We start from the raw sequence: 26,397 nt of genomic DNA, 5'->3' as shown, positions 1-26,397 counted from the left end.
GGATAATAAATATGCCCCCAAAGTGTGTACAGTGAGCTACAGCTCTGCTGTTGTGTCTTATATGACGAAAGAAAGGAGAGCAGAAGGTGGTTTTAAGAAAATGCACTAATTATTATCAAAGTTTGGAGATAGATAAAATACCAAAAAAATCGCTCCTAGCTGTCATTTTAGCAAACACAGCATTTAAAATGTAAGGTAAAAGCTTATCGGCTGGTACTTTATCTCTCACAACTTTATCTCTCTCCGAGCTTTGAATAAATCCCTCGTCAGGGCTTCATTTATTATCATTTGCAGCCAGCACCTGAAAATAAAGAGTCCTTATCTCCACAATTAGCTGCAATAAAGAATCTTTATCCTCCCAGAATTACCACTGGCAAGTCGCTGGGACGTCAGCACAAGTGCAAGTGGGAGACACTGTGGGTTACCACCTTCCTATTTCACCTCCGGGTGCCTGGCATGAACTTACACCTCTGTGTATACTTACATATATACACACATATATTTATAAGCGCTTTATTGTCTTCCATCTCCCAATCTGTAAATTCATTACTGACCCCCCCCCATCCTCCTCCATATGTACTGTACTGCGCCCCAGTGTCTATGTTTTACCTATTATGCTGTTTACAAGTGCAAACCATGCATCGGGCTGTAAGAGCTGTACTGTCTGTGGTCCAGCAGAACCCCCATGGGTTACTTACCTAAAAGTTGTTTCCTTGTATTTTCTCGTAATTGGCAAGGTTCCTCTTACAGACGGCACTAGCATTACAGCGACGCTGGTGGGTGCAGAAAAGTAGTCGGGTGCTGCTTGCTGCTGGAGAGCCGGGATCCAGAGGCATGGAGGGGGTGCATCAGAGCTATGGGGCACCCCTCAGGAGCCATAGTTACATCCGCCTATGTGCCTTAGCATGACTCAGTGTTAAACGTGTCGGCACAGAGGAAGCGCTGAAACACTATGTGGTACAACCTGATAGTGGCAGCTGCACCTGATCAGACCCGCAGCAGCGGCCAGTGCAGTGTAAAAGGAGGAGGCCACATACAGAGACATCCTTCAGTTTTTTTGCTTGATGAATTCAGTGGCGCCCTCCATGGGGTGGCGCCCCTAGGCAATGTGTAAAAACAGGATTTTGATACCTACCGGTAAATCCTTTTCTCCTAGTCCGTAGAGGATGCTGGGGTCCACTTCATGACCATGGGGTATAGACGGTTCTGCAGTAGCCATGGGCACTCTTAAGACTTTTCAATGGGTGTGAACTGGCTCCTCCCTCTATGCCCCTCCTCCAGACCTCAGTTATAGGAACTGTGCCCAGGGAGACGGACATTTTGAGGAGAGGATTTACTTTAATACTAATGGTGAGATACATACCAGCTCACACCTCAACCATGCCGCACAACATGGCATTCAACATAACACACGCCAACAGGCATGAACCAATTACAGCAAACATGATGAAACTGATAAAACACAACATGTGTAACTCTAAAAAAAACAAAACTGCAGGTAAAGTACGCACTGGGACGGGCGCCCAGCATCCTCTACGGACTAGGAGAAAAGGATTTACCGGTAGGTATCAAAATCCTGTTTTCTCATACGTCCTAGAGGATGCTGGGGTCCACTTCATGACCATGGGGTTTATACCAAAGCTCCAGTACGGGCGGGAGAGTGCGGATGACTCTGCAGCACCGATTGACCGAACTTGAGGTCTTCATCGGCCAAGGTGTCAAACTTGTAGAATTTTGCAAATGTGTTTGACCCCGACCAAGTAGCTGCTCGGCAAAGTTGCAATGCCGAGACCCCCCGGGCAGCCGTCCAGGATGAGCCCACCTTCCTAGTGGAATGGGCCTTCACCGACGTCGGTAACGGCAATCCAGCCGTAGTATGAGCGTGCTGAATCGTACTTCTGACCCAACACGCAATAGTCTGCTTGGAAGCAGGACACTCAATCTTGTTGGGAGCATACAGGACAAACAAAGACTCTGTTTTCCGTATTCGAGCTGTTCTAGCGACATAAATCTTCAAAGCTCTAACCACATCTAGAGACTTTGACTCAGTGAACGTGTCAGTAACTACTGGCACCACAATAGGTTGGTTTATGTGGAAAGATGAAACCACCTTTGGAAGAAAATGTTGACAAGTTCTCAACTCTGCCCTATCTTCATGGAAGATCAGGTAAGGGCTCTTGTGAGACATGGCCCCCAACTCAGACACCCGCCGTGCGGATGCCAATGCCAAAAGCATCACCACTTTCCAAGTAAGAAACTTCAACTCTATCTCTTGTAGAGGCTCAAACCAATCCGACTGAAGAAACTGCAACACCACATTAAGGTCCCATGGTGACACTGGAGGCACAAATGGAGGCTGGATGTGCAGAACCCCTTTCACGAAGGTCTGAACCTCTGGAAGAGAGGCCAATTGTTTTTGGAAGAACACTGACAAGGCCGAAATCTGGACCTTGATTGACCCCAATCGGAGGCCCGCCTCCACACCAGCCTGCAGAAAATGGAGAAAACGTCCCAACTGAAACTCTTCCGTAGGAGCCTTCTTGGATTCACACCAAGACACATATTTTCTCCAAATACGGTGGTAATGTTTCGACATTACTCCTTTCCTGGCCTTAATAAGGGTGGGGATGACTTCCTTGGGAATACCCTTACGGGCTTGGATCCGGCGCTCAACAGCCATGCCGTCAAACGTAGCCACGGTAAGTCTTGATACACGCACGGCCCCTGCTGCAGCAGGTCCTCGCAAAGAGGAAGAGGCTGAGGGTCTTCTATGAGCAACTCCTGAAGATCTGGGTACCAAGCCCTCCTTGGCCAGTCTGGGGCAATGAAGATTGCTCGAACTCTTGTTCTCCTTATGATCCTGAGCACCTTTGGGATCAGCGGAAGTGGAGGGAAGATATACACCGACCGGAACACCCACTGGGCCACTAGCGCATCCACTGCTATTGCTTGAGGGTCTCTCGACCTGTAACAATATTTCTGAAGCTTCTTGTTGAGACGAGATGCCATCATGTCTACTTTAGGGACTCCCCAAAGACTTGTCACCTCTGCGAAGACTTCTTAGTGGAGGCCCCACTCTCCTGGATGGAGATCGTGTCTGCTGAGGAAGTCTGCTTCCCAGTTGTCTACTCCCGGAATGAAAATTGCCGACAGAGCCTTTACATGTCTTTCTGCCTAGAGGAGGATCTTCGTCACCTCTGCCATTGCCGCTCTTCTTTTCGTTCCGCCCTGCCTGTTTATGTACGTGACTGCTGTTACATTGTCCGACTGGATCTGCACGTAATGATCTTGAAGAAGATGTACCGCTTGTTGAAGGCCGTTGTAAATGGCTCTCAATTCCAGCACGTTAATGTGAAGGCAGCCTTCCTGACTTGACCATTTTCCTTGGAAGCTTTCCCCCTGAGTGACAACTCCCCAGCCTCGGAGACTTGCATCCGTGGTTACCAGGACCCAGTCCTGAATCCCGAACCTGCATCCCTCTAGTAGGTGAGAACTGTGTAGTCACCACAGGAGCGAAATCCTGGCTTTTGACGACAGGATTATCTTCCGGTGCATGTGTAGGTGGGATCCCGACCACTTGTCCAACAGGTCCCACTGGAATACCTTGGCATGGAACCTGCCAAACTGTATGGCCTCGTAGGCCGCCACCATTTTCCCAACAACCAAATGCACTGATGGATTGACACACTCGATGGTTTCAATATCTGTTTTACCATTTTCTGGATTTCCAGAGCCTTTTCCACCGGAAGAAATACTCTCTGAACTTCTGTGTCCAGAATCATCCTGAGAAAAGACAATCTTGTCGTCGGTTCCAACTGTGACTTTGGATAATTTATGATCCAACCATGTTGTTGGAGTATTGACAGGGAGAGTGTGATGTTTTGTAACAACTGCTCCCTGGATCTCACCTTTATCAGGAGATCGTCTAGATAAGGAATTATATTGACTCCTTTTTGACGCAGGAGAACCATCATCTCCGCCATCACCTTGGTAAATACCCTCGGCGCCGTGGAGAGACCGAAAGGTAGCGTCTGGAATTGGTAATGGCAATCCTGAACCGCGAATCTCAAATAAGCCTGGTGAGGAGGATAAATGGGAACATGCAGGTAAGCATCTTTTATGTCTACAGACACCATGTAGTCCCCCTCCTCCAGACTGGAAATTATTGCCCTCAGTGATTCCATTTTGAACTTGAATCGTTTCAAGTAGAGATTCAGATTTTTCATGTTTGGGATCGGTCTGACCGAGCCGTCCGGCTTCGGATCTACAAAAAGGCTTCAATAACCCCCCCCCCCCCCCCCCTTGTTGTGACAAAGGTACCAGGACTATGACCTGATCCTGACATAATTTTTGGATTGCCGCTGTTACTGCTTCCCTTTCTGGAAGAGAAGCTGGCAAGGTCGATTTGAAAAATCGGCATGGGGGAACGTCTTGAAACTCCAGCTTGTATCCCTGGGACACTATTTGCAACACCCAGGGATCCAGGCCAGACAGAATCCAACCTTGGCTGAACAGTTTGAGATGTGCCCCCACCCGAGCGGCCTCCCGCAACGGAGCTGAAGATTTGGCAGAAGTAGGGGTAGACTTCTGCTCCTGGGAACCTGAAGCTGCTGTGGACTTCTTTCCCTTTACCCTTCCCCTACCCGCAAAGAAGGGGGAACCTCTCGCTTTTTTGTATTTATTGGGCCGAAGGACTGCATGTGTGGGTGATATGTCTTTTTTGCCGTTGCAGGCGCAGAGGGCAAAAATGTCGACTTACCTGCGGTAGCCGCCGAAACTAACGCATCCAGTCCATCGCCAAATAAGGCCTCACCTTTATATGGGAGAGCCTCCATATTTCTTTTGGAATCTGCATCCGCGTTCCACTGGCGAATCCCCAACGCACGCCGAGCCGATACTGCCATGGTAACGGCTTGTGAACTCAAGAGTCCAATATCTTTCATCGCTTCTAGCATGTATGCGGCAGCGTCTTTGATATTCCCTAACTTAAGGAGTATCTCATCTTTATCAATCGTGTCAATTTCTGATGACATGCTTTCTGACCATTTTTCAATAGCGCGACTCACCCATGTGCAAGCAATTGGGGGCCTGAGCAGAGTACCATTGGCAACATAAATGGATTTCAATGTAGTTTCCATCTTTCTGTCTGCCGGCTCTTTTAGTGAATCCGTGCCAGGTGCAGGGAGAATTACCTTCTTTGTCAACCTGGACAGTGCACTGTCTAACACAGGGGGTGACTCCCATTTTTTCCTGTCCTCCACCGGGAAAGGATAAGCTATCTGAATTCTTTTCGGGATTCACCCACATCCCTTCAAAGAGTGTATTAAGCTCGTGGGAAGGAGGGAAAGTGAACTTAGATTTCTTTTCATTATAGAAATAAGCCTTCTCCTGAGGTACAGGAGTGGCTTCCGTGACTTCCAGAACTTCCCTTATAGCCACAATCATATATTGTATATTTTTGGCCAATTTATGATCTATTTCTCTGGAGTCACTATCGTCGACACAAGAATCAGTGTCCGTGTCGGTATCAGTATTCACAATATCCGCAAATGGTCTCTTATGTGACCCAGAGGGGTCGCCTGCGGATGGAAGAACAGAGCCCTGAAAAATCACATCCTCCACAGATTTTCTCCAGCACTCAGCACGAGATTCAGACTAATCTAATCTCCTATTGATATGATGCATAATATCACGTATTTCTTTCACCCATGCAGGCTCTTGGTGTGCCGGCAGCGCCACCACATTACACTTCTGTGTTCCTAAAATGGTTTCCTCCGGGGAGGAACTCCCTGCCTCTGACATGTCTTACACATGTGTACAACACACACACAGACACAGTGGGACTTATACGGGACAGACCCACAGTAAAATCTGTCAGAGGGACACAGTTTAGGAGCAGCCAGTTCACAACCCCAGCGCCAGTATCTAATGCCTGTGAACACAGAATGCCCACTGACATGCAGCGCTTTTTACACAGTAAAGCACCAAATTCGCTTGTGCCCCCCCCCCCCCCCCGTTTTGCACCCTGATACCTGTAGTCAGAAGTGAAGGAGGACCAGCGATGTCTCTGCAGCCTGAGGAGAGAGAAAATGGCACTGAGCAGTGTGCTGGCTGCCTGAGGAAGAAGCTCTGCCCTTTTTACCTCAGAAACTTTTCATAATATTTATACTGGCGGGGGTAGGGCTGTGCCTGCGCATCTTATGCCCCCTTTTTGCCAGTTTATAGAGGTGTCTTTGCTGCCCAGGGCGCCCGCGCCCTGCACCCTGCAGTGCCTGTGAGTGTGGGCAGCAATGGCGCGCTGTGCTCCCGCCAGCCGCGCTGTACCTCAGCCGTCACTTTTCTTGATAGAAGATCTGTCTTCTACTCACTTGTCTTCTGACTTCTGGCTCTGTGAGGGGGGGTGACGGCGTGCTGTGGGAGTGAGCATCTATACACGGCTGGCGTTCAGTACCCTTCAGGAGCTAATGGTGTCCTGTCAGCCAGAAGCAGAGCCATGAAACTCTTCAGGAAGTTGGTTCCTACTTCTGCCCCCTCAGTCCCACGAAGCAGGGAGACTGTTGCCAGCAGTTCTCCCTGAAAACAAAAAACCTAACATAAGTCTTTTCAGAGAAGCTCAGTAGAGCTCCCCCTGAGTGCATCCAGTTTGCCAGGGCACATTTCTAAAACTGAGGTCTGGAGGAGGGGCATAGAGGAAGGAGCCAGTTCACACCCATTGAAAAGTCTTAAGAGTGCCCATGGCTCCTGCGGAACCGTCTATACCCCATGGTCATGAAGTGGACCCCAGCATCCTCTAGGATGTATGAGAAAAATAAAGTATCAAGTTACTTATTCCTAAAGCTCGGTAGCAGAGCTGTAACAGCGCATGATGTCATGCCAAGGGGGCAGGGCTGCCAGCCGCTAGGAAGAACAGCACTACTGGGAGCATCAATGATGCCAACTACTGGGCTGCACTATGTGTGACGGCACCACTTGCACACCCCTAGTTACAGCCCCGCTACGATCTGTCCAATTGTTAATATTGTGATATGTCAGTTTAGAAACTAGCCAAATGGAACGATCATAGGATACTGGCTGATTTGCTGCTATGGAAATCAGCTCATTTTGAAAAAAGAGTGCAAGCAGCACAGGTCAGAAGAGCTGATCCAAATGTCTGTCGGCAAAGGATGCTGCATTCACATTAAACATTTCTCAGGCCAAACGCAAGAAAATAGTATAGTGTGTACCCAGCTTACCTCAAGCCAATATTTTTAAGTTAGATTCCTATCTTACATGCAATTAACATATTTAAATGATAGACAAGTATAACTTAATTGTACAAAGAAATACATTTTAATACTGCAGAAAATAAACTTGTTACAGAAAATTAGAACACATGCACACGTCTGTACTATCTGTATAGACTGTCAAATATTCCACACAAGGGGCCTGATTCAGAGGTGGCCGCTAAGCCGATGCTTGAGCAGCAATTCTGGTACTGCGCATATGTCTGAGACGCACTGCACATGCATCGCAGTTGGCTACTGATGGATGTTACAGAATAAATTTGGACACAAAGTGATTGAAAGTCATTGCATGTTTGTGGGAGGCAAAGGGGGTGGTTAGTCAAATGCAGGCATGACGCGACCATTTCTTGGGTGTGCTGCAGCCAGCGGCTGCGACTGTGAGCAAAGACTAGGTTGCAACAGGATTTACGTACAACTCTGAATCAGGCCCAAGATGACAAACTACTGACTTAGTGGTTAATTCAGACCTGATCGCTACTGTGCGTTTTCGCACAGCGGGCGATCAGGTCTGTACTGCGCATGCATATGCACCGCAATGCGCCGGCACGTCTGACGACTGCCTCGGGCATTGGTGCATATCGTCGGGATGGTGCGAAAAAAACGATCGCACAGGCGGTCGCAAGGTGACTGACAGGAAGAGGCCGTTTGTGGTTGGCAACTGACCGTTTTGTAGGAGTGTCTGGGAAAATACAGGAAGGACCAGGCATTTGGAGGGAGGGTTTCTGATGTCAGCTCCGGCCCTGATCATCGCAGCGGCTGAGTAAGTCCTGGGGTGAGCAGAAACTGCAGTTCTGCTACAAATGCAATTGTACACCTGCACACAGCAAATACCCTCCCCCTGTAGGTGGCGACTACTTGATCGCAGGGATGCAAAAAATGCACCCTAGCGATCAGGTCTGAATTACGCCCTTAATTTGTTCAAATTAGCAGGAAAGGATGGCAGAGTTTGGAAATATTCATGTCATTTTCTTTTTTTCCAAAAAGTGACTTCAGGACCAACTAGCGCAAACAATCCAATTTCATATGGAACATTCTGCTGTGATTGTTCTATTTACAGTACAACACAAATCTACTGCACTTTGGTTATACTTGTTGGCGATGTCACAATCTCTGAGGTGTAATAAGTGACCTTTACAACATTTATATTGTTGGTCAAGACCAGCAACATGGTGACATTATTGTAAAATGTTGGAAAACAGTTTATCTGTATTGAGACTCCTGACCCTACTCCTCAGTTGTCTCCATAGTTGGGGATATGTTGTTCCTTTCCCATCCTCTCTGGCGCATGTTCTTCTCTGCTCATGTGACGTCTATGTATTTGCATTTTATTGGTCCCCTGAAACCCCGCCACACCCTTCTGATTCTGTATCCCCCTTCCTCCAACCTTTGAAAACCTTCAATAAAAATGATGGATGGATGTTGTTGTTGTTTTTTACTATTTGTTTACAAGAATATCAGGTTATCTCAAAGAACTATTTTTTTATCATATCATACACACACACACACACCCCCCCCCCCCCCCCCCCCAAGTCTGTTCCCCTTAATGAATAAGCTCTTTAACCAGTTCTGCATATGATAAGTAAATACGGGTTGGGACCAATATGCGGGCGCTCGGGATGCTGGAGGGCAGAATCCCGAACATGGCATCCAGACAGGGGAAGGTAAGTATACTTACTTTCCCCCTATGTCCCCCTAACCCTTCCTTTGTAGAAACCTAAACCTAACCCTTCCCTTCCTGCAGCCTAACCTTAACCCTCCCCGATGGTGCCTAAACTAAACCCCCTTCTCACAGCCTAAACCTAACCCTCTCCCTGCAGCCTTACCCTAACCCTCGCTGGGGGTGCCTAAACCTAAATCCCCCCTCCTTGCAACCAAACCTTCCCCCCCCCCCCCCCCCCAGCCTAACCCTCTCCCCTGCAGCCTAAACCTAACCTCCCCACCGCAGCTTACCTTTCCTGTGGCCCAGCACACGATCGTTCGGGATCCATCATCCCAGCGGTCACAATTCCGGCGCCAGGCTTGTGACCCTATTCAGAATGCCTGCGTCAGTATTCGTAGTATCGGGATCCTGGTGTCAGTATTTCGACTGTCGGGATCCCGACCGCAGGGATCCTGACTGGATCCCGTAAATACGTACTGCTCCTCATAAATCATTACTATCTAGCTGCTTTAGTTTGTGCACATCTTGAAAACATGCAGTTTCATGTTGTCACAGACCAGGGATGAAAGTTTCATGTATTCAAAAATAATCCCTAAACACAAATATTCCATGTTTGCTTTCAGGTGGACTTTTCTACATATATCTGTTTCTACATATATCTGAATGCCAAAAGTTCTTAATTACAATGTTATTTCTATCCCTGTCCAATTCTAGTTTGTTCTCAAACTTGCACTAACCAAATGATTTGCTAATCCACTAAAAGGTGCTCCATTTTTATAAAACGATCTGACATAGTGATTCACCAGTTTGCAATGCACTGTTGATGTATGTATGAATTGTACTTGCAATCTTCCTGTGGCTTAAGAAGTCCGATAAGTCACAATATGTAGTTTGCTACAAAAAGGTATTGGGGGTAATTCCAAGTTGATCGCAGCAGGAATTTTTTTTAGCAGTTGGGCAAAACCATGTGCACTGCAGGGGAGGCAGATATAACATTTGCAGAGAGAGTTAGATTTGGGTGGGTTATTTTATTTCTGTGCAGGGTAAATACTGGCTGCTTTATTTTTACACTGCAAATCAGATTGCAGATTGAACACACCACACCCAAATCTAACTCTCTCTGCACATGTTATATCTGGCTCCCCTGCAGTGCACATGGTTTTGCCCAATTGCTAACAGAATTTCTGCTGCGATCAACTTGGAATTACCCCCTTTATTTCCCCACCTGCTAATTTAACAAAGTCAATAAAATCAAAACCATTATTCCTATTATAGAAAATCTGGGATTAGTTGTATATGTATGTAGGAGAACATAATTTTACAGTATTAGGCTATGTAGATACTAGCATTAAATGTAATTTAAAAATGACTAACAAATGAAACCACAAATATCTGCATCTATTTTGTATTGCTCTGCTATTTGCTTGATTTCAGTGTGAGTCAATGCAGATGAAAATGTAAATGAATGTATAAGATGCAGCCCATCAATTCACGAGAAGGAGAGGTGCCCATGTTCTGACAACCCCACAGCTTTCCGAAAGCATTTTCAGCACATAGCAGAGAATTGAAGCCTCCTTATATGGGCATAATTATCACAAACTGAGTTTTTAGTACGGATGTGATAAATATTTTTCACGTAGAATTTGCTAAGTGAAAATTAATATTTTCACCCAAATTCACTACTTTTAACAGAAGATGGGCTTTAATAAGAGCACATCCTGGCGAAAAACTGAAAGCCGTGTGATATTGTAACATCACAATGCTTCAAGGTTTGGATCCCCAGGGCACAGTGCGCATGCGTCAACCAGCGCATGCTTCACCGAGGAGCGACGGAGCAGGAGCTGGGGGTTAGATGACATACAAGATTAAATAGGAGACATTCAGTAATGCGGACCAATACAGATGGTGACAAATCTGGAGATGATAGGTAGATTTGAGTATCATTTGCATGAAGATGATACTGAGATATCAAAGAGCTATTAAGTTTGCCAAGAGGTGTGGCATAGACTGAGAAAAGCAGAGGACCTAGGACTGAGCCTTACAGTACTCCAACTGATAGAGGAAGTGAAGGAGAGGCAGATTTACAGAAATGAACACTGAAAGAGTGATCTGATAAGTTTGATAAGAACCAGTATAGGACTGTGTCCTGAAGACCTAGGGATTGTAGTGTTTGTATGAGATGAGAGTGGCAACAATGTCAAATACAGAAGGTATTGTAGTTCCAAAATGAAATAAGAAGTAATGGCCTTTAGACTTAACAGTGATTAGATCATTCACTATAGTCAATGCTGTCTCTGTGGAGTTTTGGAAACTGAAGCGTGAATGAAGTGTATCCAATAAGTTGTGTGAGTCTCGAAAAAAAGTGTGAGGCAGGTGTAGGCAAGTCTCTCAAGTAGCTTGGAGGGGCATGGGACCAAGAGATGGGGTAGTAATTTGACACAGAGTGAGGCACAGAAATCTATTTTTATTTTTTTAAGAATAGAAGTAATCAGTGCATGCTTGCCTAATGATGGGAAGATACTGGGAGAGAGAGAGAGAGAGAGAGAGAGAGAGAGAGAGAGAGAGAGAGAGAGAGAGAGAGAGATTACAGATTTTAGTTAAGATCAGCACAGGAAACAGAGCTCTACTGATTTGTGAGGGTATAAAATCAAAAGGAGAGGAAGTAGAGTAGAAAGATGAGAATAGTGTAGATACTCCATCTTCATTTGTGGGATCAAATGGAGAAAAGGTGTCAGAGGAATCAAGGAAGTAATTGAGCAGGTCACTGGCTGAGGAAGAGCATACCATTTCATGTTGGATCTTATCAGTCTTGTCCTTGAAATAAAAAGCAAGATATTGTGGACTGATAGTAGCTGGTGGGTTGGGTGTGGGAGGTAAAAGAAATGATTGATTGAATGTATTAAATTAATTAAAGAGTCGCTTGGGGTTAAAACCATTCCTGACCCCACATAACCTTCACAATTGATGCTACATTGTCGTATCACTTAGGTTGCCATAGCAATAAAGTATATAAATGTACTGTGCCCTGCGTACATAAAGAGCATTGCTGCCCCACTCCATAACTGAAGCAGGGAGAGTGCTCACCATCTGCTGCTTGCGCCGAAAAAACATGCAGGTTCTCACTGGGAAGGGACGTGACCACACAATAGTACCTTCAATTCAAATTATGTAACACAGTATTGCCCCTTAGTCACATTACACCGCACAGTAGTGCCTTTACTCAAATTATACTGCACAGTAGTGCCTTTAGTAACATTATACCTCAAAGTGGAGTTCTTTATTCACGTTACGCCACACAGTAGAGCCCATTCACATTATGCCACACAGTAGACCCCACTCACGTTATGCCACACAGAGCCCATTCACGTCATGCCACACAATAATGCCCTTACACATTATGCCCCTTACACATTATGCCCCCTGCAGTATCTCACTACCCTCTGTGTCCCTCCACCTCTCGCCTCCCTTTGTGTCCTTCCAGCAGCCTTTTGACTAACCCTGTGTGCCATAAGCAGATGTGGATTACATCTGGTGCACTGGCAGGCACTCATGGAGAGACAGCGATGCCATCATTGAGAATCTGGTGCTGTTCACAAGCCAACTGGATCTTGCAGACTGGCAGCCAATCAAGAGACGCTCCTGATTGGCTGCTGGTCCGCGAGATCCGATTGGCTCACGACCAGCACCAGATTCAAAATTACGATGGTATTGTCTCTCACATGGCTGTCTGCTGGTGCACCAGCTGTAATCAGCTGATGGCCTGCCACCAAATCCACACCACTGCCACCAGGCACCCCACACCGCTGCCACCCTGAACAGACTGGCTCATCTGGCCATTGGCCCTTCTGGCACTTGCCAGAACAGCCAGATGGCCAGTTCTGCCCTGGCTGTAGTGGTATCCTAAGGTGCATGCACAATAATTAAAGTCCTCTAATTCTCTCATGTCTTCTAAAATCGGAAATCAAAATGCTGAATGAGCACACTGCAGTATTTAAAGAATGTCTAAGAATATTGAGAAATGTTATTTCTCCGAGACACCCCACTGTGTCTCTTTATCTATAATAAACAAGTCACTCAGTGCGATACCTAAACAAAATTCTAAATATGCTTTGTTTTCCTTTTCTGATTTCCCATTTTTGATAAACAGTAGCATCTGGCTCTTAAGTGAGTCGATCTTTACAATACAGAAACCGGTAACTCTAGCCTCCTCCAGACATTTTTGTGGATGGGCTATATGCCCAGTGTGTTATAATAACCTAGCAAAGCTTCTGGCTCCTGCAGAGCACATTAGCATTAATTTATATATGATGCCTTATTTATGACTTCAAATATTACTTTCCCCATCTTTGCTTAATCGTGGCCATACATATAAATTGTTTTACAGTAAAGTGTATGCAGATAGATCATAATGACAAGCAAAATACAAAAAGTCCTTTTTGCCTCTGATATTTGCAGAGCAAAGCATTTGTATATGACTGAATATGAAGCAAATTACACTGTGATTGCATTCCTTCCACTACATCTTAAGGGGCCTACCCACTGGGCGATATCTTGAAAGATATGAACGATATCATTCATAAATGAATGATAAATTGTTCATATTTTTCAATGTGGATGCATCAATGATGAACGATGCGCGTGCCCGCAATCTTTCATCACTGATCGATCATCGTTGATACATGCAAGTCAATTTGGAAGATACAGATGTACAGTATGCACTCTCATATCGTCCAAATTGACCATCGATAGCGTCCAATGTGTAGGTAAAATCGACCATCGATAATATCGTTGGTCGATAATAGCGATGGTCGAAAACAGCACCCAGTGTATAGGCCCCCTTAACAAATAATAAAAGACAGTAATTAGTGGGTAATCAGTGTGTAAAAATCTCTCACAGATTAAACATTACATATTCCATGCAATAACCTATACAGTACAAATATCTTTAAGCCTTGAGACAATACAAAGTATTATTCCTATAACAGCACGCTAACGTTACAAGTGCAATCCACAAGTGCTGATTTGCTGCCAAGCATTCTTGTTGCATCCAGTGCAAAACACAGTACAACAGCCAGACCAGAATGCATAATATCCCACAGTTCAACAGGATAAGCTGATTGCTGAAAGCTAATCAAGTAATCCTGCACTACCTCCAGCGTGTTTTTCTTACAATCTCTTCCCTGTGCTACTAATTAGACTGATGGACGCCCCTGTGGCCAGAATCAGTTAATGTCCATTTACTAGAAAATGAAACCAGAAAATGTTTTTACACTTTACGGCTAATAAGCGATTTAGGGAAATCACCACACACAGTATCCATGCAGATGTAACTGTATGAAGTACAAATAAATATGACAATTTGGGACATAAATGACATAGTGAAACTGTCTTTATAATGGACATAACGTACTGTAATGTTAATAAGAGGTCTCGTCAGTATATACAGTCTTGCTGAAAATACATAGCAATAACATGCTGTAACTACAGTAGGTCTCTGCAAAAAAAGGGCACGTGCCCAGGGTACATCGATGACTGGGGACACAGGATAATGAATATGTTAGGTTAATTTGGTTACCGCTGAGGGCTAAGGGGCGTCTGTATTCTTTGTAGCCAAAGGGAATATTGAATTACGGCTCTGAGGAGATGCAAACAGTAACATCCACCAGACACATTTTGCAGCAGTATATTCATAAACATTTTACCATTATGTAAGTAATAACTAATCGTGTCCTATAATGCAGATGTGGATACATTATAGGTAATAGACAGACATATGTAAGCAGCTTAATAATTCAAAAATAAAAGACAAATTGCACCTATTAATAAAAAAGAATAATAATAATAATGATACTAAGATTTGCATTGCTTAATGGATGTAAACGATCTCCTTCACATAACTGTTTTAGGGCTCTATTCGGGAAGTTTATTTTCAAGACAAAAATGCAAACGAGTGTTTATGCATTTCTAAAGTAACCCCGCTATTCAGTAAAGGGTTAACGGAGATGATAACACAATTGTCTTCTCCCTTCATACTCATCTCGTTGAATATCGCACAGGAAGGATCAATCTATTTGTATGAAAAATGTATAAATATAAATGCATACAGACTTATGGGCCCTACACATATAAAGATCCGCCGCCGAGCTGCCCGACGGCAGATACGGCTGACGGGCGACCCGGCGGCGGGGGGGGGGGGTGGGGAAGGTGGGGGCAGTGACGGGGGGAGTGAAGTTTCTTCACTCCCCCCCCGTCACCCAGCTCCACTGAAGTGCAGGCAAATATGGACGAGCTAGTCCATATTGGCCTGCATGTACAGCCGACGGGGCACCAGCGACGAACGAGCGCGGGGCCGCGCATTGTTCATCACTGGTGACTCCACACTCAAAGATATGAACGTTATCTCGTTCAATAATGAACGAGATCGTTCATATCTATGAGGAATATCGGCCAGTGTGTAGGGCCTATAAGCCTATAGATGTAGCCATACTCATTGTGGCTGTGCCTAGTTTTGGATTTTCGAAAAAATAAAACCTTCTAGAACTTTGCAGGAACAGCGTGTTACCGCAATCGCTGTCCCTTTGAAGTTTATTGTTGAATAGCTGTGTCAAAAAAGTGAAAACAAAGTTATTGTGTCGATATTGCCCGTTATCAATATTTTTGCTGAATATGGCCCATATTGTAGCTACAATACATTTATCTCCTTTGTGAATGCCAGTGTATAAGTGTATAAACTTATCCTGCAATGACTGTTCTCTAGGACATAAAGTAAAACTATAGTATCAATACAAGTTTTCAATCTTTCATATAAAAATATACTTTGCTAAATATTTAATGTATTTATTGATTTATATGTATTGCTGAATATGGTACTTTTCCTGTTTAATTTTTTCTTATGATGGCCATGCTATATTAAGGGTGGGATGTATCAACCCTAAAAATGCGCTAAAAACCTGCAAAAATTGCTGTTTTCTGAGGTTTACCACAAAAAAAAAAAAATATATATATATATATATAGACCCCCATGAGCATTAAAAAGGTCACCTGCACATATAGGAGATGTTCACTGCAGACCTGTGGTACAACAGTACCCATAGTGCAGCATTCTATAGGACTGAAATGTGCCCATGAGCAACAAGCTACGGAGTGCGTAACTTTCCTTTTCTTGTGCACGATAGACTACAACATCTATAGATGCCAATTTACACATAGAAGCCTGTGGACTTCCTTGCGTAAAAATCACTGGAGAGGGACAAAAAGGATCCCTCCCTTCCTCACAGTTTGCGCATATGTAGGCCAATGGCATTGCATGTGCATTAGGACTCCCCGGCCATAAAGATTAAAGTCTTTTATTCTGGGGACAGCTGTTTATCGGAAGCGCTATGCCAGCGGGTAAGTCATCCTGCATACCAGTGATACAAGATGCTGGTATAGGTTAGAATGTATCACAATCTATTTGAGGTAATGTGTACATCCTGCCCTAAGCAACAGCATCCGATTTTGAAAACACTTAAATGGCCAAACTGAACAAGATCTGGCCATTTGGCGCTCAGGCAGCGTTCACCTGACAGTATCGCTGGTCCTGTGGGTCTAGTTAGAGCAGTCTGAAGATGACCATCAGGGGCCATTTGCAGTAATCATCCTATTGCATTTGCCAAAACATCCAGTAATGTTCTGATAATTTTTTTAAATATGTTTTGAGATCCCACATGCTGCGATCTTGGGGCATTTGGTGTATATCACTGCAGCTACATGGCAGCAGCACTAATATGCTTTTAGTAACTGAAGGTACCACTGATGTCCAAGAAGGATTATCATACCTACAGGATGTTTTGAATATGATAAGTATGGATGGTCAGATTGATGGTGGAGTGCATTTTGGATGTTACTTTCTAAAACTATATAGCAACATATGTTGTAGAAGACTGTAAATTATATGTTTGTGGTAAACCTGAACTGCCCCATTAATTCATCATTCATTTGTTCAATCATCTGTTCAACATCTACTGCCAGTCTATCATTTCTCTATTGCCTTTTAGAAAATGATAGACAGCATCTGATTGGTTGCTACGGGCAACAACTCCAATTCTCTGTCTTAGAAGCTTTAGTAAATTTACCCCATATAGTCTAATCTGACAATGGTCATTGATGCAACTCCCAAGACAGAAATTATACAAACCAAAATAGAATTCAAATGTACAAACGTGATCCAGTTAATTTGCCGCCTGTCAGGATCCCGGCAGTCAAGAGACCGACGCCTGAATCCCGAAAGCTGACAAAATGGCGTCACCACCTGAGGGGGAATATAATAGTGTGTGAGGAAAGCTCGACACCAGGCCCAAAGCATGGCGAGCATACTCGCTGCGTTCGACCCTGGGATTCCGGCTGTCAGGACGTCAGTCTCCTGACCAACGCTATTACATACCGAACCGAATAAATGTGAGAGATAAAGTACTAGCTAACCAGCTTCTGCTTATATTACATTTTACAGGCTGTGTTTGAAAAATGACAGGAGCTGACTGGTTGGTACTTTATCCCTCACAGTTTTATCTCTCTCCAAGCTTTGATAAATATCCCAATAATAGCATTCCTATAACTGATTGTAAAGAGAATGGCATATGCTGGCAATAAATAAATGTTAAAGTAAATAAATAACTTAACATATAGCTAAATAAATAACACTACTGTGTGTGACTAGGAATGTACATTTTCTACTTCTCATTATTGTACATAATTAGATGACATTTTAGTAATACATGTCAGTGCAACCTCTGATAATATTAGCAATTACAAATGTACTGTAAAAGCCCCTTACTGTGCCAGGATATAAGATAGTGTAACATCAGTGTGTACCATCAGATGAAAAGGGTGTGGCACCTTGGAGACAGACATTTTTCCATGTGGTACCCCACAATAAGCCCAGCAGTTGATGCTGCAGTATATTTGTCCCATAAACGTAATTCACTAATAACAATAATATATAACATAAACCCCTGACGATCATACTTGAAAAAGAATTATACACACATATAGTCACTGGCAGCAATCAACAAAATAGTCAAAGTATTTAATAAACATGCTTTGTGTAAATACCCAGATACATGTTTGAGACAGTATACCCAGAACTTTGTAACATTTCAAGAGCTGAGCAAGGAAATATGGCAGCTTTACCAGCAGCAACTTTACCCTACAGTAACATGAACACGATCCTCTTACTACAGTATATACTTATTTGCAGACAGTCTCCAGTCACTGCACCATGCAATAATGGCAAATCATTGTATTTAACGAGTTGATCCTGTATGCACTGAGGAGTACCTACAAATCCCAGAGTATAAACTGCATTACCAAGACAACAGGTGACTGTGTTACTCTGGAAATCTAGCTATCACAAGGATGATACATCACCTGTGCCCCGTCTTATACTACAGTATATACAGTATCGCATCATCTCCCAACATACAGTAAGCAGCAGCCTCACTTACTAAGCACAGGTAACTGTGTCTGGATGCTTCTACAGCCCAGAGAAAAAGCAGTAGCGGCAGCAGCAGCAGCCGGGACTGAGGATGCGAGTCTCCGCTGTGACGGTCCTGCAGCAGTAGTAGCCTGTGTGTACAGATCGCCCATGTGTAGCCGCCGGTGCAGCATACAGCGGTAGGTTGGGTGGCCCAGCCCAGTAAGCGGTGATGTCACATAGCAGAGCACCCTCCAGTCACAGCCCGGGCCGCGCCCCTCCGCACTCCTCTATTACTGCTGCTGTATCATGGTGCTCCTGTCATTATCCTTCTTCTCTCTTTCTCTTACAGCCTGAGAGGTCAGGGATTATCGATTTACTAAGCGCTATATGGTTTATAACATTAACTCATGGACGGAGGGTGAGGGGTACCATATGCAAGCAGCTAATGTCATAGTGATTGATCTCAAGGCAAACTGAAAGTACAAACTGTCAACAATAAGAAAATAATTATATATATATGATAATAAAAGGGGGTTCCTTAATGCGCTACAATTGTGTATTTTTGTTGGGGTCCAAACACAACAACATTGTACACCACATTGCTGGTATCTTAGCTTACAAAGACACAATATGTCAAATTGAAAATGGCGCTCCTTTCTGTTCGTTTTGTTCCTCAAAAAGAAAGAAAAAAATAAATACATCATAGTGTAGTATATTCTAGATAGACAATTCCACCTTTTGTGGCAGAAAAGGGATTTTGTATCGTGATTTATATAAAACTTTTCCACAAGCTGATTAACATCAGGGCACCTTCCAACCTCCAATAAATCCCCAAAACGGGGTTCGTATAATATTGCCCAAAGTGATAAATAGATGGTAACAAATCCGTCACACCCGTGTTGGTCACCTTATGGTAATGTAATTACCTCTATATACCCCTCAAACCAATGAGGTCTATACGTGTGGATATTTCACCCAGCAAAAACAGAACATGGGAATTGTCCGAAATAATGGATAGATGGCAACAAATCCGTCACACCCGTGTGGATCACCTTATGGTAATATAATCACCTCTATATACCCCTCAAACCAATGAGGTCTATGCGTGTGGATATTTCACCCGGCAGAAACGGAACACGGGAATTCCTTAAAAGCAGATTCTTTTATTTCACTCCTCCAAATAAACTTGTAAAAGAAGAGGATACTCACATAGCATAATACTGTTTTTTTTGGAGTATCCACATACAAGACAGACAATTAAAATTACATTTAAAAGGGGGATCTCTAATGAGTCAAACTCCCTTCCGGAAGCCTGAAGAAGGGAGACCGAAACGCATTGCTGACGGCGGGGATTATCTTTTGAGATTCAGGCGGACCTACCATCCGGTGAGCAGGACTGGATTGCCACAAGGAGTAACCGGGACTCTAAGAGGACTTTCAGTTTTTGCTTCCCTGCACTGTGTGTTTGCCATCTGGTAGGCGGTTTGACTCATTAGAGATCCCCCTTTTAAATGTAATTTTAATTGTCTGTCTTGTATGTGGATACTCCCAAAAAAACAGTATTATGCTATGTGAGTATCCTCTTCTTTTACAAGTTTATTTGGAGGAGTGAAATAAAAGAATCTGCTTTTAAGGAATTCCCGTGTTCCGTTTCTGCCGGGTGAAATATCCACACGCATAGACCTCATTGGTTTGAGGGGTATATAGAGGTAATTATATTACCATAAGGTGATCCACACGGGTGTGACGGATTTGTTACCATCTATCCATTATTTCGGACAATTCCCATGTTCTGTTTTTGCTGGGTGAAATATCCACACGTATAGACCTCATTGGTTTGAGGGGTATATAGAGGTAATTACATTACCATAAGGTGACCAACACGGGTGTGACGGATTTGTTACCATCTATTTATCACTTTGGGCAATATTATACGAACCCCGTTTTGGGGATTTATTGGAGGTTGGAAGGTGCCCTGATGTTAATCAGCTTGTGGAAAAGTTTTATATAAATCACGATACAAAATCCCTTTTCTGCCACAAAAGGTGGAATTGTCTATCTAGAATATACTACACTATGATGTATTTATTTATTTCTTTTTGAGGAACAAAACGAACAGAAAGGAGCGCCATTTTCAATTTGACATATTGTGTCTTTGGAAGTTTGTATTTGAAAGAACGGTGGTATTCTTTTTATTGTCATTTGAAGGCTGTCACCATATTTTTGTTTGTAAAGAGCGCTAGGAATTGTCACTCCATTTTCTTCTAGACTATTGTTGGTATCTTAGCTTACCCAAAAAAAGGCCCCTTGCCAATATGGGTCGGCGGAGTTAATGTAAGAATAGGTTTTTTTTTGGGACGTGCTCTCATTCAATAAATATTTTTATCAAGGATATGGCCAGATGATAGATCACTATGACCTCATAAACAAATACACCCAATATGTAAAAACATTTTTTATTAAAATTAGAATAAAATATAAAAAAATGCATTTGCATTATCATATTTCAAACACATGTCAACGAATTGGGGTCTTGCAAGCCCTATTTTGTTTTCTGTAAATATAAAATATACAGTATTTCACCCAACACGTTTCGTCTATGGCAACTTCTTCAGGGGTATTAGTTCTTAGATAATTGAATTGTCATCGTACGATGATTAAGATAATTCAGACGGAATTTTTTGAGAAAATGCATCACATACAACAACAGGCTATTGTGCTGGATTTATAAAGATTATTCTCACATTAATTCTGAAAAATGGATATTTTCAATTTCAGGAGACCCTATCCACATAACTTGTGGTTAATATCGTAAGAATTTGTATTGGAATTCTTATTAGTTGTCAAACCTTGTATTGACCAGCAGCAATCAATCACCTCTGTGTAGTCTGAAGTCCAAATGCAGAACTCCAATACAAAGTTGAATGGTAACTTGCAAGAAGAAGACAACCGTCATTAATTTGGAAAATGTTTAGACCCTTTATTACAATTTTAGCTTACCTTACTACTAAAACTAGTCAACTACAATATTACATTAAGTTTAATTGAATTAAACTGCTATTGTATAATAAATATCTAATACTTGGGTGTTATCAATGTCTGAACACCACATTTAGCATAGTAAAGACAAGCGGACTTGGGTCTCCCATTTAGAATATAGAGCTGAATAGAATGAGACTTTATACTGTATTCTCTTTGGAGAGCCTGCAGGAACAGATGGGTGAAGGCTGCATCTTAAAGACAATTTCAAAAGGTGCTTTGTTTTTCTTCATCTTTCATCATCTTAAGTTTTGTGACACGGATACGTCACACCCCTGAAATAAGAAATAAAATTACATCTGGAGTATGTTGCATCTGCAGGTGATGGTGCCACTGGAAGGAGCATACAGAGAGGACCAGCCTCTTTCACTGTCAGCAGTAATTGAGGCATGGACTAGCAGTATTTTACCCGCTTCCCATCCCGACTACCTTGCTGATCAGGACAGTGCAATCACTATCAGAAAGTTGGGGAAGAACTCTCAAATCATGATGGCAGGGAGGTGTAGTTAGGCTAGCTCAGAAACTGCTGATTACCTGAGACTTTACAGCTCATTGATGAACCCATGACCATAACAAGTCAGGCTGTACAGGGTCAGAGGGCCCTACCCAGTATTGATGGGCTTATGAAGAGTTGAATGTATACTGCTCTGTGATGCATACATCTGAATTTGCACTGTGCATGCTCAACAAATGGGCACGTGCATGTACGCGCAATGCAGAGTTGTACGTGTTTTGATTACATCTACACTTATAACGCAGAACAGGGGTGCTATGGGGTGATTTCACATAGGCAAAATTCTGTGTAACTGCATTCATGATAATGCCATCTAAGAAGACCTCCATGCTGGGCCAGACTACACATCTGGCACTTCTCGTACATGCCAGAAAAGCTGATGGGCTGGCGGGCCAGTCCGGTCACACAGAGAGCCGGGAAATGCTGGTTGCTAAGAAATACGGGGGCATGCCATGACTCCATGCCCCCTTGACTCGCGGCATGCCTACGTGAATAGTGTCCGTGCACCTCCTTTCACAGCGCGCGGGACACTTTCACGCACGCGCATGCCAGGGCCGCTTTTCGGCCCCAGTCCATCCCTGCCTGCATGTAAGCAAAAACAAACCTTTCAGGAGTATATTTTGCAGGGTACCCTTAAGAAATGGGACTTTGTGCTGTGGACCCGGCATTATGGCGGTCTTTCCATGGTAGCGCTGTACAGTATGCTTTGACATGTGCAGTGAAGTTTGGAGAACACTGTCAGGCGGAGGCAGGTTAAGAGCTGAAGGCCTTCCAGGAGGAACCTGTATCTGGTGGGTAGAGACAAGTGAAAGGGCTGGCAACTAGCACTGATGTGGTAGCGCCAAGCTGCTTCACCGAGTCTAGCATTTGAGAAAGGTATATTGTGTACTGTCCAGCAGAGCAGTGCTGTGTCCGCCAAGATTCCGCACAAGTTGACAACCTAACAAGATTGATGGGAGACGTCCCACAGTAAGTTTATACATCATCTTGATATCTATCTTTGTAAAGTGAACTGAGCCTTATAGAACATGGCTGAGCTTTGTCAAGTGTTAAGTATTGGAGCTATATATACACACTAAAGTATATACACTAAGGCCTGAAAGATATAACTGACAAAGTGTTGAAGATATGATTTCGGTGTGTGCATTATGTTGTCAGTAGTAGATGCTAATCATTACTCTTTGTGAATATATATGCATGATTTAGGACAGTGATCACCTAGCAAGAAAGTACTCCAACAAAAGAATTCCAAGTTTGTTTCTACTGGGTAAATGACTGACCATTCCAGGATATATATAATGTATAGCTTGAGAAAGGACCCAAGAGTCCAAAACGTTGCTGCTTAAATCAATAACCCAAGTGTTCATGTAGCTTATCCTTGGAGTGCTATTACCCTCTTAATGCACTGACTAGTCTTCCTTTTTTTCTGGCACCCAACTGGATAACCAATGATATACATTACAGATGATTGGATACTGAATACAGAGTATTATATGAGAGAGGTGCTGCAGGAGTTGAGGTTAAGAACTGTCTTTGGATTGCTAAGTGAGACGCAGTTGGCTAGTTAGTAATCGTAGAGTGCTGTTGACAAGAATTTAATGTATCTCATTGTCATCCAATTTGTGTGGAACTACAAGTAATTTGTATGGCGATTATTATCCTGTATTCATCTGTTCCGCAATCTTTATTGTGTGAAACCACATTTGTATACTGATAATTATCTGTTGACTATTTATTCAATTACATATTTACCTCATATTATTTTTTGTATATAATGTCCTTAGTCGCTACATTGCTATTAATACATTTGCCAGATTATACTGCCTATTGAGGTGGTTATGTTAAGTCATTTTACTGTGTATGGGCCTAACCTCTCTGCTACATTGTGGGAAAGGAGAGCCGGTGGAGTTATTGGCAGAAAGAAGGAAGGTCCACTGAAGTTGCTGTCTCTGCTGTAAGGTACCATCTGCACTTACAATGCAAAAAAATCTTCCTAAGGCGCTGCAAATTGGAGCAGCAGTGGACAGTATAGATAGGTCACCAACCTACAAAGACAATATGTAACAGAAAAATATAGTCTCACTTTCTGCGCTCCAAATGTCCCCTTGTTTTAAACGGTCCTCACAGCGATGTCATATTGTACATGAAAAAGAAACAAAAAATACAATAGTGTAATCCTGTATGAGCATGAAAGTTCTTTCCACTGTGTTAAGGGAGAACTAGGTGATGAAGATGGTCCCAAAAGAGAAATAAGACGTCCACCTTCTTATGGGGTCACCCAAAGTGATGCCGTGAAGATACGGTAATAGATCCTTACGTGTATGCTTACTTGAAAATGAAAGATAGAAAGCACATAAAGGTTTCTTTTCCGTGTATGTTATTTCCTCTGTGACACCGTATGCTGAGTATGAATATCACTCACATGATGGGTATGCAATTAAAAAAAAGGGGAAGCCAATTAGGGCCAAAAGAACCCTTCTTTTATTAAAATATGCAAATAAAACATAAATGGACAACCAGCCGTACCAAATGGGGAGCAGAGATGGAAGTCAACTGACATAAGGTGATCTGGATATCATAAACATTTTATGACATTTTATGATATCCGGATCACTTTATGTCGGAAAAGAAACCTTTATGTGCTTTCTATCTTCCATTTTCAAGTAAGCATACACGTAAGGATCTATTACCGTATCTTCACGGCATCACTTTGGGTGACCCCATAAGAAGGTGGACGTCTTATTTTTCTTTTGGGACCATCTTCATCACCTAGTTCCCCCTTAACACAGTGGAAAGAACTTTTATGCTCATACAGGATTACACTATTGTATTTTTTGTTTCTTTTTCATGTACAATATGACATCGCTGTGAGGACCATCTGCACTTAACTTATTTGTGCCCTCACTTCCACACATTTATAGTTCGGTACCACACATGTACAAACTAATGATGATGACTAGCTGTAAACCAGATGCATATGCTAACCATCTTCACATGAGTACATTTATACAAATGGGAGAGAATACACATTTTTTCGGTGCTTGTTTCTTTTCAGCTGTATACAGTACATTACTTCCAGCTCTGCATCGGTGCTATAATGTCTAGAAGGTTATAAACTGCCACAGAAAGATACAGTTAAAAGGCAGGACCACCACATATGGAGGAGAGTGCCGCTGTAATCATAATTTCTCCAGAATTTAAGGGTAGAAGTGATAAAGACTTTATTCAGCACAGTTATACAATGTTTCCTTTATCCCAGTGAAAATAAATAATTTTGCTGTAATCATTCTCATCTTGTGGAGGTCCAAGGTCTCTTTCCCATTCTGATTTGTGAAGGCTTTAGTAGGAGAGAAGGAAGTCAATTAAAGCCATATAAGGGATTTTACAACTATTATTATTATTATTATTATTATTATTAGCTAGTAAAAGTGGAAGAGCTACCAGCAGTTTGGAAGTGATATGGGGCCTAATTCAGAGTTGATTGCAGCAGCAAATTTGTTAGCAGTTGGGCAAAACCATGTGCACTGCGGGGGGGGGGATACCCGGAGAGGAGAAGCAGGTGGGCGGCAACGGGGGTGGGACCGAGCCAATGGCATCATTAGGCCCCACCCACTGCATGAGAAAATAGCGCGATTGGTCAGTATTTGCATAGGGGCGGAGCTTCAATGACAATTTGCATATAATCACGTCATTAAGCCCCACCCCCTCCGCCAGGTCCACGATTTTGCCTTAGCTACCCATTCTGCCCACTTCCCTCGGAATGCGGGAGGGGTGCCCACTCTTCCGCAGCTGTGGAGGACTACCCGAGAAACCGGTAGCTTTACTAGCATGCTTTTACTAGCATGCTGGGGGCCACCCACTGCTAGCCAAGGCCACACGCCATGCTGACCGGCGCCTCCCCCAGTTAAACAAGCAGAAATTGCAAAGGCATCGCAAGTTCTGCTTGTTAGCAGAAACTGTGGAAGTCTCCTGCCTGCAGGAGTCCTGCCGCCATCTTCCTCATCACGGCGGCTGCGTGTGACATCACGCAGCCACCGTGATCACGCCCCCATTTGGCCAGCTCTGCCCTCGTTCACGTCGCACTGCAATGCTCCGTCTCCTCTTTGGAAAGGGATCGTTGCCCACCCCCTACCCCGCGACCGCCTCTGTCTGATTGACAGGCAGAGGTAATCGCATTTTCTGCGGCTCCTTGCAGAAAATGAGGGCGCATGCACAGGACGGGCGCTGCGCATGCGCCCTCATCTTTTTCTCAGAAATTGCGGCTGGATCGCTTACTGCTATACAACCTGAATTAGGCCCAATGTTCGTTCAGACAAATTGGTTACATCCTTTTGATTGCTCCCATACATTACCAGATTTTTGTTCCCACTATACAAATTGGACAAATAAATCTTTAGGTATCCGCTCCCGCCATAAGCATTCTCCGACTGGGGCCCTCCTCACCTGT

At 43.5% G+C, this 26,397-nt stretch overlaps 1 protein-coding gene across 5 annotated transcripts in view; it reads right to left on the bottom strand.

Moving 5' to 3' along the window:
- Positions 1-26,397, bottom strand: part of ANK2 (ankyrin 2) — a 939,290-nt gene that overhangs the window by 775,668 nt on the left and 137,225 nt on the right. Inside the window, exon 1 of one of the 5 annotated variants that reach the window (XM_063920160.1) lies at positions 18,426-18,631. The exons of the other annotated variants lie outside the window; for them this stretch is intronic. The gene's annotated coding sequence lies outside the window, so the exon portion shown is untranslated. Of the gene's footprint in view, positions 1-18,425; positions 18,632-26,397 lie in introns of those variants that run through there. 5 annotated transcript variants of the gene reach the window in all.

Source organism: Pseudophryne corroboree, chromosome 1 (genome assembly GCF_028390025.1).
Source record: "Pseudophryne corroboree isolate aPseCor3 chromosome 1, aPseCor3.hap2, whole genome shotgun sequence".
Classification (NCBI taxonomy): domain Eukaryota; kingdom Metazoa; phylum Chordata; class Amphibia; order Anura; family Myobatrachidae; genus Pseudophryne; species Pseudophryne corroboree.
The sequence above is the reverse complement of the archived record's forward strand: the minus strand, read 5'-3'. Positions and strand labels throughout refer to the sequence as shown.